Source organism: Cherax quadricarinatus, chromosome 56, assembly GCF_038502225.1.
Source record: "Cherax quadricarinatus isolate ZL_2023a chromosome 56, ASM3850222v1, whole genome shotgun sequence".
NCBI classification, from domain to species: Eukaryota; Metazoa; Arthropoda; class Malacostraca; order Decapoda; family Parastacidae; genus Cherax; species Cherax quadricarinatus.
Window position 1 is genome coordinate 6,258,816 of NC_091347.1, and position 14,729 is coordinate 6,273,544.

The following is a 14,729-nucleotide window of genomic DNA, read 5'->3' on the forward strand; positions in this document are numbered from 1 at the left end:
ACTTGGCTCTACTCCGTGGACAGCGAGAAGTGAGCTTCTACACAACAAGACGGGCAGCAAACAGCAACTTCACTCTGGCTGTATCCATCTCAAGAACATCACTTTATCTGAGATCATTTATTTTAAGGATGACTCGTGTCTGGAACATGTTCGTACATCATAACGACATCAACGAAATATAATCAGTTGACCAAATGAAATCCCTGGCCCACAGATGGCTCCAGATTTATCCTGTTGCCTATTTGTATGCTCATAATAAAAAAAAAGGCAACAGCTCTTAACTTGCAAATGAAGTGAGGAACCATTACCCGAACCTTGTATAACCCAGTGTTAAAAGGAGAGCGAGAGATATTATTATAATAATCATGAGGGAGCGCTAAACCCATAGGGATTATACAGTGCCTGTGGGGGGGATAGAAGGTATTCAGGCTCAATTCAGGGAACTGGAGCACAAATCCAATTCCCTAGACCAAGAGCCCCTCACCAGCGTCAAGAAACCTCCCTTGAGGAGGGAGAGGGGAGGAGAGAGAGAGAGAGAGATAGAGAGAGAGAGAGAGAGAGAGAGAGAGAGAGAGAGAGAGAGAGAGAGAGAGAGAGAGAGAGAAAGAGAGAGAAAGAGAGAGAAAGAGAGAGAGTGAGAGTTTCATCTAAAAATGCATAGCTGATAACCAAAATCCCGATTGTTTGCATCCATAGACATTATACAAAGAGCGAAAATCCAATAATGCGCTTTTTATGTATTTTTCCAAAATTGTTTGCGAATTTCTGTGGTGTTCCACAAACACGAATATATTTCAGAGGACTTAAGAAATCGTAATGACACGATTGCAAATAAACCATACCCCCAAGGGACTTGAGCTAGAGTTCGTCACGGCCACGCTAGCTGGAGATTCGTCTGTAAAAACTTGCATTTGTGGTCACAGAGGTGCCTGTGCTAACTTTCCTATGGTGTAGAAATATACCTAGTTGGATGAATCTTATTGTGGCTAGCTGGTCTAGTGGCTAGCGCGACGGGCTGGAGTTTTGAGACTCTATGACCGCGGGTTCAATCCCGGCCGGGGGTATGGTTTATTTCAGAGGAGCCTGGGTATACTAGCGGCGACAAGTGTTTTACTTAGTCTCACATTTTAAAGTTTTCCCATTATTATTATTATTATAAACTCACAGGATGATACAGAGCCTGGAGACTGAGAGGTCCTTCCATGCAGTCATATTGAATATACCGCAGGAGTAACAGGGACAGCAGTCAGTCAGTGGACCTGTCTAGGGACTGAGCCTTAGCACTGCTGCTGGTTAAGGAGCTTAAGTTCTTTTGAGCACAGAAGCGGACATTTGCTGTTCAGCAGTGGCAACGACAGGAGCTCAGCTTCGAAAGAAACATGTCTGATATAATAATAATAATAATAATAATAATAATAACAACAATAACAATAATAATGATTATGAAGGAAAATTGATGATGTGAAGATAGTGTGACACAAGCTGGGGTTCAGTATTGAGAGTGCAGCAGTGATGGTTCACAAATTCACAAACAATGACCTGGATCGTTGTTCTGATGTGTTGAAGAGCCATGCTAATACACGTAAATTGTCCAAAAACCCGCAATAGACAGTGCTCTTGCAGACGCAGCTGGGAGTGAAGGTTAAGAGAGGACAGCCACCGTGTACTCTCACGAGTACACAACTTACGATTTTGAAAAAACTGCAGTACTTAAATACTGTGTTGATAACTAATAGATACAAAAATATTTCACGAACTCTGAGGTAAGAGTAGAGAGCTATCATGACGGTGCCCAGAGTAGAAAGACTGCTTTATTTTGGTAAGCTGGAAACCTTAATCTTATTGAAGGATTTTGTTGCCAACGCGAGTGTTAATATTCAAACTTAACTTGAGGCTCTGAAATACTTATCACTCAAGGAGGTGAGCTACTTAACAGACATCAACGAAGTTATTAAAGGTAGAACTACCGACAGACGCAACTAATGTAACATTGTATTGTTGCAAAGTTTCGCTCTCCAGCTTGACAAAGATCCTGGAGGGCGAAACGTTGCCACAAAAAAATGTCACAGTTACATGTATCCTTTTACCTAACATTTACGAGGGTCACCACACAACTGACCATCAACTAAATTGTTCAGCGTCGACAAGAGCAAGTAAGACCCAAGTGGAGAAGTATAAATTTACAGAGGTCTATGTATGTGAGCTAGTACGAGTCACTGTGGTACCTGTAAACAGGTAATGACCGAAAAAAAAAAGTTTCGGAGCAAGCCTAGTCGAGTGTATATATACAAGGCCTCAATACCAGTTCTTAGTTTCTCCACGTATCCATAAATACCACAAAAACCCTTTACCCTTATCTATATACTGTTCACCTATAATTTTCACTGTAAACACCTGGTCTAGACACCCCCTACCCTTCCTAAAGCTTCCTTGTTCATCTGCTATCCTGCTCTACGTCTTACTCTAAATTCTTTCAATAATAACTCTACCATAAACTTTACCAGATATACTCAACAGACTTACTCCCCCATAATTTTTGCACTCTCTTTTGTCCCCTTTGCCTTTATACAAGGGAACTATGTATGCTCTTTGCCAATCTCTAGGTACCTTACCTTCTTCCATACATTTATTAAATAAAAGCACCAACCACCCCAAAACTATATCCCCACCTGCTTTTAACATTTCTATCTTTATCCCATCAATCCCAACTGCCTTACCCCCTTTCATTCTACCCACTGCCACGAAATTCCCCCACACTCACAACTGGTTCTTCCTCACTCCAAGATGTTATTCCTCCTTGCCCTATACACGAAATCACAGCTTCCCTATCTTCATCAACATTTAACAATTCCCCAGAATATTCCCCCATCTCCTTGCCCTATACACAGAATCACAGCTTACCTATGTTTCATCAACATTTAACGATTCCCAGAATATTCCCTCCATCTTCCCGATACCTCTAACTCTCCATTTAATAACGCTCCTCTCCTATTTTTAATATATATATATATATATATATATATATATATATATATATATATAGATATAATATGCAAAACAACCACTCTGAAAGAATAGAGCTAAATGGTTCAGATATGTTGATGATATTTTGTGTCTTATGCCCAAAAATGTAGATATACACCATTTCCTTGGAAAATTAAATAGCTTAGCCCATTCTATAAACTTTACTGTTGAGTTTGAAGAAAATAACTCATTGCCTTTTCTAGATGTTTTAATTATTAAGGGTAATAATGAAATCAAATTTAAAATTTACAGAAAACCTACAAATAACTGTTCCTATGTACATTATTATTCCTCGCATCAAGATAGAGTCAAACTGTCTGTTTTCTCATCAATGTTTTTGAGAGCTTTACGAATTTGTAGTCCTGAGTTCATAGATGAGGAAATATCCAAAATTTATGAAATAGGTAATGGTTTAAAATACCCAAGAAATGTAATTGATAAATCTTTTAAAGTTGCTAGAAATACATTTTACAATCCAAAAAGGGACAACCAGCCTTATTCAACTAAAAATATGTTGCTTCTCCCTTACCATGAAAACTTGGTTGATATGCCTTCTCTTCTGAAGACTTTTAATATTAAAGTTGTATTCAAAAATCTTGATACAGTAAAAAAAATTTTGATAAAGAATTCCCCCCAAAATGATGATGGATGTGTCTATAAGATTCCATGTAAAATCTGCGATAAAGTTTATTACGGTCAAACTGGTAAAAATCTCGAACTAAGATTAAAACAAACTTAAATATAGCATTAGAACTGGACAAGATTCCAATGCTCTATTTATTCATGTAAGAGATTTTAACCATCCAATTGATTTTCAAAAAGTTGAGAAAGTAGTATCAAGCAAGTCCATGGTCGACAGGAATATAATTGAATCTTGTTTCATAAAAAGCAGTTTTGACAATAATATGAATATTTCCTTTGGTTTATATAAATTAGATCCATTTATAATTAATAGAATTTGGGAAGAATTTAATAATACACTGGACAAATAATAATTTTTAAATTTTCCTGGGTAGAATAGTTTGTGGGTGAGTTGTGCAAAGGACCTATCCAAGTTGGGTCGGCGCGCGTCAGGTGTTTAACCGTTGTGGGATCTGATAGTGAGGTGCTGGCCTGACCCCTTATATAGCTTCCTTGGATGCTTTACTTTCATAGTTCCTTGATAATGTGAGTCGTCACGAAAGCGATTGGAATTTCTCTATTCTTTCAGAGTGGATGTTTTGCATATTCTGAAATCACCTGTTTACTGTGATCTTATTGCATATATATATATATATATATATATATATATATATATATATATATATATATATATATATATATATATATATATATATATATATATATATATATATATATATATATATATATATGTCGTGCCGAATAGGCAGAACTTGCAATCTTGGCTTAAATAGCAACGCTCATCTTGCCATATAGGACAAGTGAAAATTTGTGTATGCAATAATTTCGCCAAAATTATTCTGAACCTAACGAAAAAAAATATACTTCACTGTGTTTGTTTAGTATTAAATTATTGTAAACAAATCTAAAATATATTCAATTGTGTTAGGCTAAAATAAATTGCGCTTGTCATAATAAGTTTAGGTAAGTTTTCTAAGTTCCTTTTGGTGCAATATTATAAATTTTTACATCAACATTAATGAAAAAAATATATCTTTAAACGTATAAGAGAAAATTTTAGAAAGGACTTAATTTTAAATGAGTTCTTGCTAATTGACCAGTTTTACATATTCGGCACGACATATATATATATATATATATATATATATATATATATATATATATATATATATATATATATATATATATATATATATACACGCACCAGTAAAATATGCAATGCTATTTACAGCGCCTCTTGTGCTGTACAAAACATTCAGAAACATTAAGTGCAGATGTCACTCTGAAGGCTTCAGAATCAGATTTTTTCCATCTTTCACGATTATCTGACGGATGCTCGATACTGCACCATTTAGTTATCTTTATTCTTGATAAAGATACCCAAATGTTAGAAAAGTGTCACATTTATCAACTTGTGGACATTGTACACCGTTTCTTCACACACTGCTCCACTTCTGGATGACACTCACGATATTAACGCTTCATGAAATACAATATAATCCATCTTCCACGCATACCTGCATTTACCTCTTATTAGACGCTCCGGATGGTGCTATACCCAGTGTAGTTACTGAGGGTGACAAGTTCGCTCACCTACACACACATCAACCTGACGACACTGCAGGACAGGAGGGATAGGTGACACGTCATAATGACATAAAATACTGAGAGGAACTGGCAAGGTAGATAGCGACAAAATGTTTCAGAAATGGGACACAACAACGAGGGGTCACAGCTGGAAGTCGAAAACTCAGATGAGTCACTGGAATGTTAGGAAGTACTTCCTCAGCCATAGAGTTGTCAGGAAGAGGAACAATCTGGAGAGTGATGTCGTGGAGGCAGGATCCATATACAGCCTTAAGAGATGCGATAAAGCTCAGGGAGCAGGGAGAGAGTGGACGTAATAGCGACCAGCGAAGAGGCGGGGCCAGGAGCTGTGAATCGACCCCTGCAACCAGAAATGAGTACACACACACACACACACACACACACTGCCAACATATGAGTGTGTGTTTTACGAACATATGTGTGTGATTTATGGGCATATGTGTGTGTGTGTGTGTGTGTATATATATATATATATATATATATATATATATATATATATATATATATATATATATATATATATATATATATATATATATATATATAGATATATCGTGCCTTATAGGTAAAACTGGTCAATTAGCAAGAACTCATTTAAAATTAATCTTTTTCTAACATTTTCTCTTATACGATTAAAGATACATTTTTTCATTAATGTTAATGTAAAAATTTATAATTTTGCACCAAAAGAATCTTAGAAAACTTACCTAACCTTATTATAACACGCACAATTTATTTTAGCCTAATCCTACTAAATATAATTTAAATACTTTTACAGTAATTTAATACTAAACAAACACAATGAAATCTATTTTTTTCGTTAGGTTCAGAATGATTTTTGCGAAACTATTCCATACACAAATTTTCACTTGTCCTATATGGCAAGATGAGCGTTGCTATTTAAGCCAAGATCGCAAGTTCTGCCTATTCGGCACGACATATATATATATATATATATATATATATATATATATATATATATATATATATATATATATATATATATATATATATATATATAAAACGTTTTGTGTCAAAACTAAATAAATTTTATATGTATGATGCTCATACATATGTCTATCTTATTTACGTACATAAGTACAATTTTTGTACGTACATTAACGTTAAGTTATATATAAGTTATTTACATATGCTTACATTTCATGTACGTACTTAAGTGTACATTTTATGTATACACAAGTGCACTTTTATCTACACATATTTACGTACATAAAACGTACATTTATAAGTGTAACCTTGTGAGACTGGGAAGGTAGCTAAGAGAAGAGAATAAGTGGTACAAAGAGAAAAGTTGAAGGTCAAATAACTGATGATGACAGATGTGGGAGACGCAGAGAAAGAGAAAAACAATACCATTTTTGACAGTAGGATGATGATAGGTAAGATAGCAAAGATAATAGTATGATGTTCACCTCACTGTGAATGTTGCTGCGGGAGACGGAAAAGAAAAAGACCAGCAAGAAATACAAGAACAAGACAGAACATGAAATGGTAGCAGCACAGGAATAAACTCGATACATTTCGGTCTGTGTGTGATCGAGACAAGCATCCTCTGTTTCGAACAACCCTGGACTTTTAAAACTCTTTGAAGTGTAGTCTAAGACCTTCAAGAGTACCAAGATTTGTTGTTCAACACCCTTAGGGGACCCAGCAGCTGTATCACAAAACGTTTGACAAGCCCAAGAGCTGTAACTCAACATGAGCAGAAAAAATCAAGTAATATTAAACTTATGTTACCAATAATTTCCACAACCTGGACAGGAGGTTGTGCATGAAGCTGAAGAAAACGAAAACCTCTATTAATATCAGAAAAAAATATGAAAACCACAAGTATCACGTATCGATAATGAAGCCGCACGACTGAAACTATATATATATATATATATATATATATATATATATATATATATATATATATATATATATATATATATATATATATATATATATAATGTTGGAGTGTGAGCAGAGTAATATTTAGTGAAGGGATTCAGGGAAACCGGTTACTTTTATATAGCCAGACTTGAGTCCTGGAAATGGGAAGTACAATGCCTGCACTCTAAAAAAGGTGTTCGGGATATTAGCAGTTTGGAGGGATATGTTGTGTATCTTTATACGTATATGCTTCTAAACTGTTGTATTCTGAGCACCTCTGCAAAAACAGTGATTGTGTGTGAGTGAGGTGAAAGTGTTGAATAATGAAAGTATTTTCTTTTTGAGGATTTTATTTCTTTTTGGGTCACCCTGCCTCGGTGGGAGACGGCCGACTTGTTAAATATATATATATATATATATATATATATATATATATATATATATATATATATATATATATATATATATATATATATATATATATATATAATTTATTGAGATTGTTGTTTTATTTATGACAAAGGTTTATAAGTTTCAAGGAATATTTATAATCAATAAGTGCACAATGTTACAAAACATCATCTGGCAAAGTGGAAGCTATTATTATTATTATTTTGAAAACTTTTGTAAGACACGAGTATTTTATGATATATGTGTGTATGTGTGTGTGTGTGTGTGTGTGTGTGTGTGTGTGTGTGTGTGTGTGTTTGTGTGTGTGTGTGTGTGTGTGTGTGTATGTGTGTTTGTGTGTATGTGTGTGTGTGTGTGTGTGTGTGTGTGTGTGTGTGTGTGTGTGTGTGTGTGTGTGTGTGTGTATTTGTATCTGTGGCTGTGTGTGTGTATGTACTCACCTAGTTGAGGTTGCGGGGGTCGAGTCCGAGCTCCTGGCCCCGCCTCTTCACTGATCGCTACTAGGTCACTCTCCCTGAGCCGTGAGCTTTATCATACCTCTGCTTAAAGCTATGTATGGATCCTGCCTCCACCACATCGCTTCCCAAACTATTCCACTTACTGACTACTCTGTGGCTGAAGAAATACTTCCTAACATCCCTGTGATTCATCTGTGTCTTCAACTTCCAACTGTGTCCCCTTGTTACTGTGTCCAATCTCTGGAACATCCTGTCTTTGTCCACCTTGTCAATTCCTCTCAGTATTTTGTATGTCGTTATCATGTCCCCCCTATCTCTCCTGTCCTCCAGTGTCGTCAGGTTGATTTCCCTTAACCTCTCCTCGTAGGACATACCTCTTAGCTCTGGGACTAGTCTTGTTGCAAACCTTTGCACTTTCTCTAGTTTCTTTCCGTGCTTGGCTAGGTGTGGGTTCCAAAATGGTGCTGCATACTCCAATATGGGCCTAACGTACACGGTGTACAGGGTCCTGAATGACTCCTTATTAAGATATCGGAATGCTGTTCTGAGGTTTGCTAGGCGCCCATATGCTGCAGCATTTATTTGGTTGATGTGCGCTTCAGGAGCTGTGCCTGGTGTTATACTCACCCCAAGATCTTTTTCCTTGAGTGAGGTTTGTAGTCTCTGGCCCCCTAGACTGTACTCCGTCTGCGATCTTCTTTGCCATTCCCAAATCTTCATGACTTTGCACTTGTTGGGGTTGAACTCCAGGGGCCAATTGCTGGACCAGGTCTGCAGCCTGTCCAGATCCCTTTGTAGTTCTGCCTGGTCTTCGATTGAATGAATTCTTCTCATCAGCTTCACATCATCTGCAAACAGGGACACTTCGGAGTCTATTCCTTCCGTCATGTCGTTCACAAATACCAGAAACAGCACTGGTCCTAGGACTGACCCCTGTGGGACCCCGCTAGTCACAGGTGCCCACTCTGACACCTCGCCACGTACCATGACTCGCTGCTGTCTTCCAGACAAGTATTCCCTGATCCATTGTAGTGCCTTTCCTGTTATCCATGCTTGGTCCTCCAGTTTTTGCACTAATCTCTTGTGTGGGACTGTGTCAAACGCCTTCTTGCAGTCCAAGAAAATGCAATCCACCCACCTCTCTCTCTCTCTCCCTTGTCTTACTGCTGTCACCATGTCATAGAACTCCAGTAGGTTAGTGACACAGGATTTCTCGTCCCTGAAACCATGTTGGCTGCTGATGATGAGATCATTCCTTTCTAGGTGTTCCACCACTCTTCTCCTGATAATCTTCTCCATGAGTTTGCATATTATACATGTCAGTGACACTAGGCTGTAGTTTAGTGCTTCATGTCTGTCTCATTTTTTAATGATTGCGACTACATTTGCTGTCTTCCACGCCTCAGGCAATCTTCCTGTTTCGATAGGTGTATTGAATATTGTTGTTAAGGGTACACATAGCGCCTCTGCTCCCTCTCTCAGGACCCATGAAGAGATGTTATCTGGCCCCATTGCCTTTGAGGTATCTAGCTCACTCAGAAGCCTCTTCATTTCTTCCTCGGTTGTGTGTACTGTGTCCAGCACTTGGTGGTGTGCCCCACCTCTCCGTCTTTCTGGAGCCCCTTCTGTCTCCTCTGTGAACACTTCTTTGAATCTCTTGTTGAGTTCCTCACATACTTCACGGTCATTTCTTGTTGTCTCTCCTCCTTCCTTCCTTAGCCTGATTACCTGGTCCTTGACGGTTTTCTTCCTTCTGATGTGGCTGTATAACAGTTTCGGGTGAGATTTGGCTTTCGCTGCTATGTCTTTTTCATATTGTCGTTGGGCCTCCGTTCTTATCTGTGCATATTCATTTCTGGCTCTACGACTGCTCTCCGTATTCTCCTGGGTCCTTTGCCTTCTATATTTCTTCCATTCCCTAGCACACTTGGTTTTTGCCTCCCTGCACCTTTGGGTGAACCATGGGCTCGTCCTGGCTTTTTCATTATTCCTGTTACCCTTGGGTACAAACCTCTCCTCAGCCTCCTTGCACATTGTTGCTACATATTCCATCATCTCATTAACTGGCTTCCCTGCCAGTTCCCTGTCCCACTGAACCTCGTGCAGGAAGTTCCTCATTCCCGTGTAGTCCCCTTTCTTGTAGTTTGGCTTCATTCGTCCTGGTCTTCCTGCTTCCCCCTCCACTTGTAGCTCTACTGTGTATTCAAAGCTTGAAACCACATGATCGCTGGCCCCAAAGGGTCTTTCATATGTGATGTCCTCAATATCTGCACTACTCAAGGTGAATACTAAGTTCAGTCTTGCTGGTTCATCCTCTCCTCTCTCTCTTGTAGTGTCCCTTACGTGTTGGTACATGAAGTTTTCCAGTACCACCTCCATCATCTTAGCCCTCCATGTATCTTGGCCTCCATGTGGCTCCAACTTCTCCCAGTCGATCTCCTTGTGGTTAAGTCACCCATGATCAGGAGCTTTGCCCTGCATGCATGAGCTCTTCTGGCCACTGCAGCCAGTGTGTCAGCCATCGCTCTATTGCTCTCGTTATACTCTTGCCTTGGCCTCCTGCTGTTCTGTGGTGGGTTATACATCACTGCAATTACCACCTTGGGACCTCCAGAGTGAAGCGTTCCTGCTATGTAATCACTTTCTTCTCCGCTGTCTCCTCTCTCCAGCTCATCAAAATTCCATCGGTTTTTGATCAACAATGCCACTCCTCCACCCCCCTGTTCCCTCTGTCTTTCCTCAGGATATGGTATCCCGTTGGAAAGATGGCATCTTGTGTGTGTGTGTACTCACCTAGTTGAGGTTGCGGGGGTCGAGTCACAGCTCCTGGCCCAGCCTCTTCAATGGTCGCTACTAGGTCACTTTTCCTGTTCCATGAGCTTTATCATACCTCTTCTTAAAGCTATGTATGGATCCTGCCTCCACTACATCACTTCCCAAACTATTCCACTTCTTGACAACTCTGTGACTGAGAAATACTTTGTAACATCCCTGCGATTCATTTGACACTCTACAGGATTAAACCCAAGAAAGCGATGGCCAGGAAAAATGGACTAGTTTTACCATACAATGAGAACCTGGTTTTCCTGCGTGAGGCATTAAAAAAGGTCAATATAAACCTTCCTTTCAAAAACACAGGGACTGTGAAACAAAGGCTGATTAAAAATACACCCTCCAACAGAGTTGGTGGGGTTTACAAGGTTCCATGTACTCAGTGTCCAGCAGGCAAATTTCTGGGAACCAGAATAGCCCAACATAAATACTCAGGACAGGGCAGGAGTCGAACGCTATCTTTAACTACGTTAGTTCCTGTAATCACCCACCGGGATGGGATACTTCTCAAGAGTTGTACCCAACAGTTCTGTCATGGAAAGAAACATAATTGAATCTTCTCTCTCGAAGCATGAAAGGAATACAGTATATAACTCAAATTATGAGCTATACAAGCTCGATAGCTATTTAGTAGTCTATTGTACACAATCATAAACAACAATGCTATACAAAATCACAGGATTGCTCATTATGGCAGGTGGTTTCATGATGGATTGCTGACGCCCGACCAATGTCTACGCACCAATACTTCAGACCAAGTCAGTTGTGAATGGTTATATAATGCATTTAGCTGTTACTGTACCATACAGTGACAGGTACACAAGATTACGTGATAACATAGTGGGGTTAAAGGATATTAGAAGTAGAAATCTGGATCATAGAAATATTATCGGAATGGTACAGAAGATTCCCAAATAGGCATATTAACCGACACTGAGAAGGATAGTAGACAATATTTAGGAAGAGATACTTCAGAGTATCCCTGGGAATATTCGAGTACCCCAGAGGAGAACATTTAAATAGACAAAGAGCACATTCTATTCCTTTCTTTTATTAAAAAGGTTACACAAAATAATAGCAATCCAATAGTATTCAATAAGAAACGTATTTTCTCAAGGCGCATGACCTGTTCTAAGCAGCTACAAAAAGCTTGGGGCTGGCTATTATATATTCTAATTTCATAATACTTGACATCTCAAAAACCCTCCTACCCCATATGGGGAGGAGGATGGTGGTGGTAGTGCCGGGTTGGCACTGACCGTTGGCCGACATTCTGAGACTACGGCTGGTGACACACCCACACTGCGCTACTCTGAGAAAACTTCTCCTGCTTCAGTTGCAACATTGCATAGCTCCTGATGATGCACTGAGAAGTGTGAAAGTACTTGAGCTGAAGATTTCCACCCCCCTTGTCTTGCATAGTTAAGATCTTCTGTCTGCGATTATTGGCATATGCATATATCAATAACAACACTGCACTAGCCAAGAAGTCGAACCCATGCTGATTTGGCCCGCCTCAGGGTGGGCGAAAACGCATGACGCTTTAGACCACTAGACCACACAATCCTTAACAATGGTGCATCCAGCCAAGCTGGGTACAATAATATATACTGCTTGTTGAGCTAGTACACAAACGGAGTACAATGAAATTAGTTCAGAGGCGTCCACACCACCGTATGTCCTTCGAAGGTGGGTACAACATCTAGCTTGGCTGGATGCACCACTGTTAGGGATTGTGTGGTCTAGTGGTCTAAAGCGTCATGGGTTTTCGCTGACCATGAGGCGGGCCAAAACAGCATGGGTTCGATTCCTTGGCTAGTACAGTGTTGTTATTGATCAGTACTACTTGTTTCGTGGGCATATATATATATATATATATATATATATATATATATATATATATATATATATATATATATATATATATATATATATATATATATAGTTTCATCTTGAGTCGTAACTAGTGAGAGCATCACGTGTGGTCAGAGACTGTGGGTGTAGTGTGGATATCCAGCCCATCCTCTTAATAACAGTCAGTGTTTCATTTTCACTGTTGCTAAGACAGATTGATGACAGTTTAGGAACCTTATACAGTTATAATCTTACTCAGCTTTGTAGTGCGCGCTCACGTGGCTTCCGTTTTCTGTTCGGTTTTGCGAACCTTTTTATTAAACAGTATAAGATAAGAGATAAGATTTCGTTCGGATTTTTAACCCCGGAGGGTTAGCCACCCAGGATAACCCAAGAAAGTCAGTGCGTCATCGAGGACTGTCTAACTTATTTCCATTGGGGTCCTTAATCTTGTCCCCCAGGATGCGACCCACACCAGTCGACTAACACCCAGGTACCTATTTGCTGCTAGGTGAACAGGACAACAGGTGTAAGGAAACGTGTCGAAATGTTTCCACCCGCCGGGAATCGAACCCGGGCCCTCCGTGTGTGAAGCGGGAGCTTTAGCCACCAGGCCACCGGGTCACCTATCATGTACGTAGTAAATGCTAATATGTAATTGATTACTTTTTATTAATAGACTGCACTCTAACCTAACCTAAATATTTTAAACTGAGAAAGTAGCTGATTAAGAAAACACGGGAAAATTCTATGTGATAATCCAATGAGGAATCTGTCCTTAACAGTGACATTAACTGTTACAAACAGTCGGAATTCCGTACTGTTTCTTAAGATGACTGGTTGATGCAACCTTGTCACTTAGTGTTCCAGAAAGTTACGTGTCATCTCTAAAATTCTTAATACAATAAAAAGCTTGACAGCTACACAGAGTAATAATCCAAAACATCATTTTAAGAACATAAAACAGTGCTGTAAGTTTGAAGCCAATTCGAAGAAGCATTCTCCCAAGTTTGTGCTCGTAAACCTTTCCAACAGTAAAAAAAATGACCATAGTATCGACTAAAGATATTTGACTCCCGGGACTCGCCTAACATGACCCTCAAGTTATACCAGAACAACAACATGCTAGGTAAGATGACGCAAGTGAAACTAACCTATTTTAAAGTGGCAACGATTCGCTCACCAGGAACGTTTCGCTCCTGAACAGCGAAACGTTGCCACAATAAAATATCACATTAGTTACACTTGTGACCTTTTACCTAACATATTGTCGGTAATTCTACCTTTATTATTGAAGAATAAGATGTTGAAGAAGTGAGAGAAATACAAGAAGTCGAGTAAGTATACGAAGATCAAAGTCGAATATGTACACACACAAAAATATGTTGAAAGTTGACAAATTACAAGAACATGAAGTTGAAGTGAAAGGAAAAACAAGAAGTTGAAATATAAGAAGAACAGGAAGTAACAGACGTACAAGAAGAACAGTAAGATGAAGAAATAAAAGAAGATTAATGAGTATTGTGGTACATACTTACCTTCTTGCGTTACAAAATACATTACATACAGCCCAGCAAATACACCAGGAACACGCATACAGTAGTGTATCCTAAAATCAGGCTTTCCCAACCACACAGCACCAATTACCACCAGCAAAATATATTGCAATACACGAAGCATAATTAAGAAAAATGTTCACTTCTCAAACTATATTAGAGAGAGTGCATGATAAAAGCTATAATTTTTTATACAAGGTGCTCCTTTAAGTTATTATGTTGGCAATACTGCACAAGGTATGATCGTAAGTGCAAGGTTGGCATCTATGTCAGGTTGGTAATCAGGTACCTGTTGCATACACGTTCTAATTTTCTTTTGTAAAGGCTTGAAGTTGATTCTTAGAATTGAAGCAGCGCAAAGTTGTGTGTGTGTGTGTGTGTGTGTGTGTGTGTGTGTGTGTGTGTGTGTGTGTGTGTGTTTGTGTGTGTGTTTGTGTGTGTGTGTGTG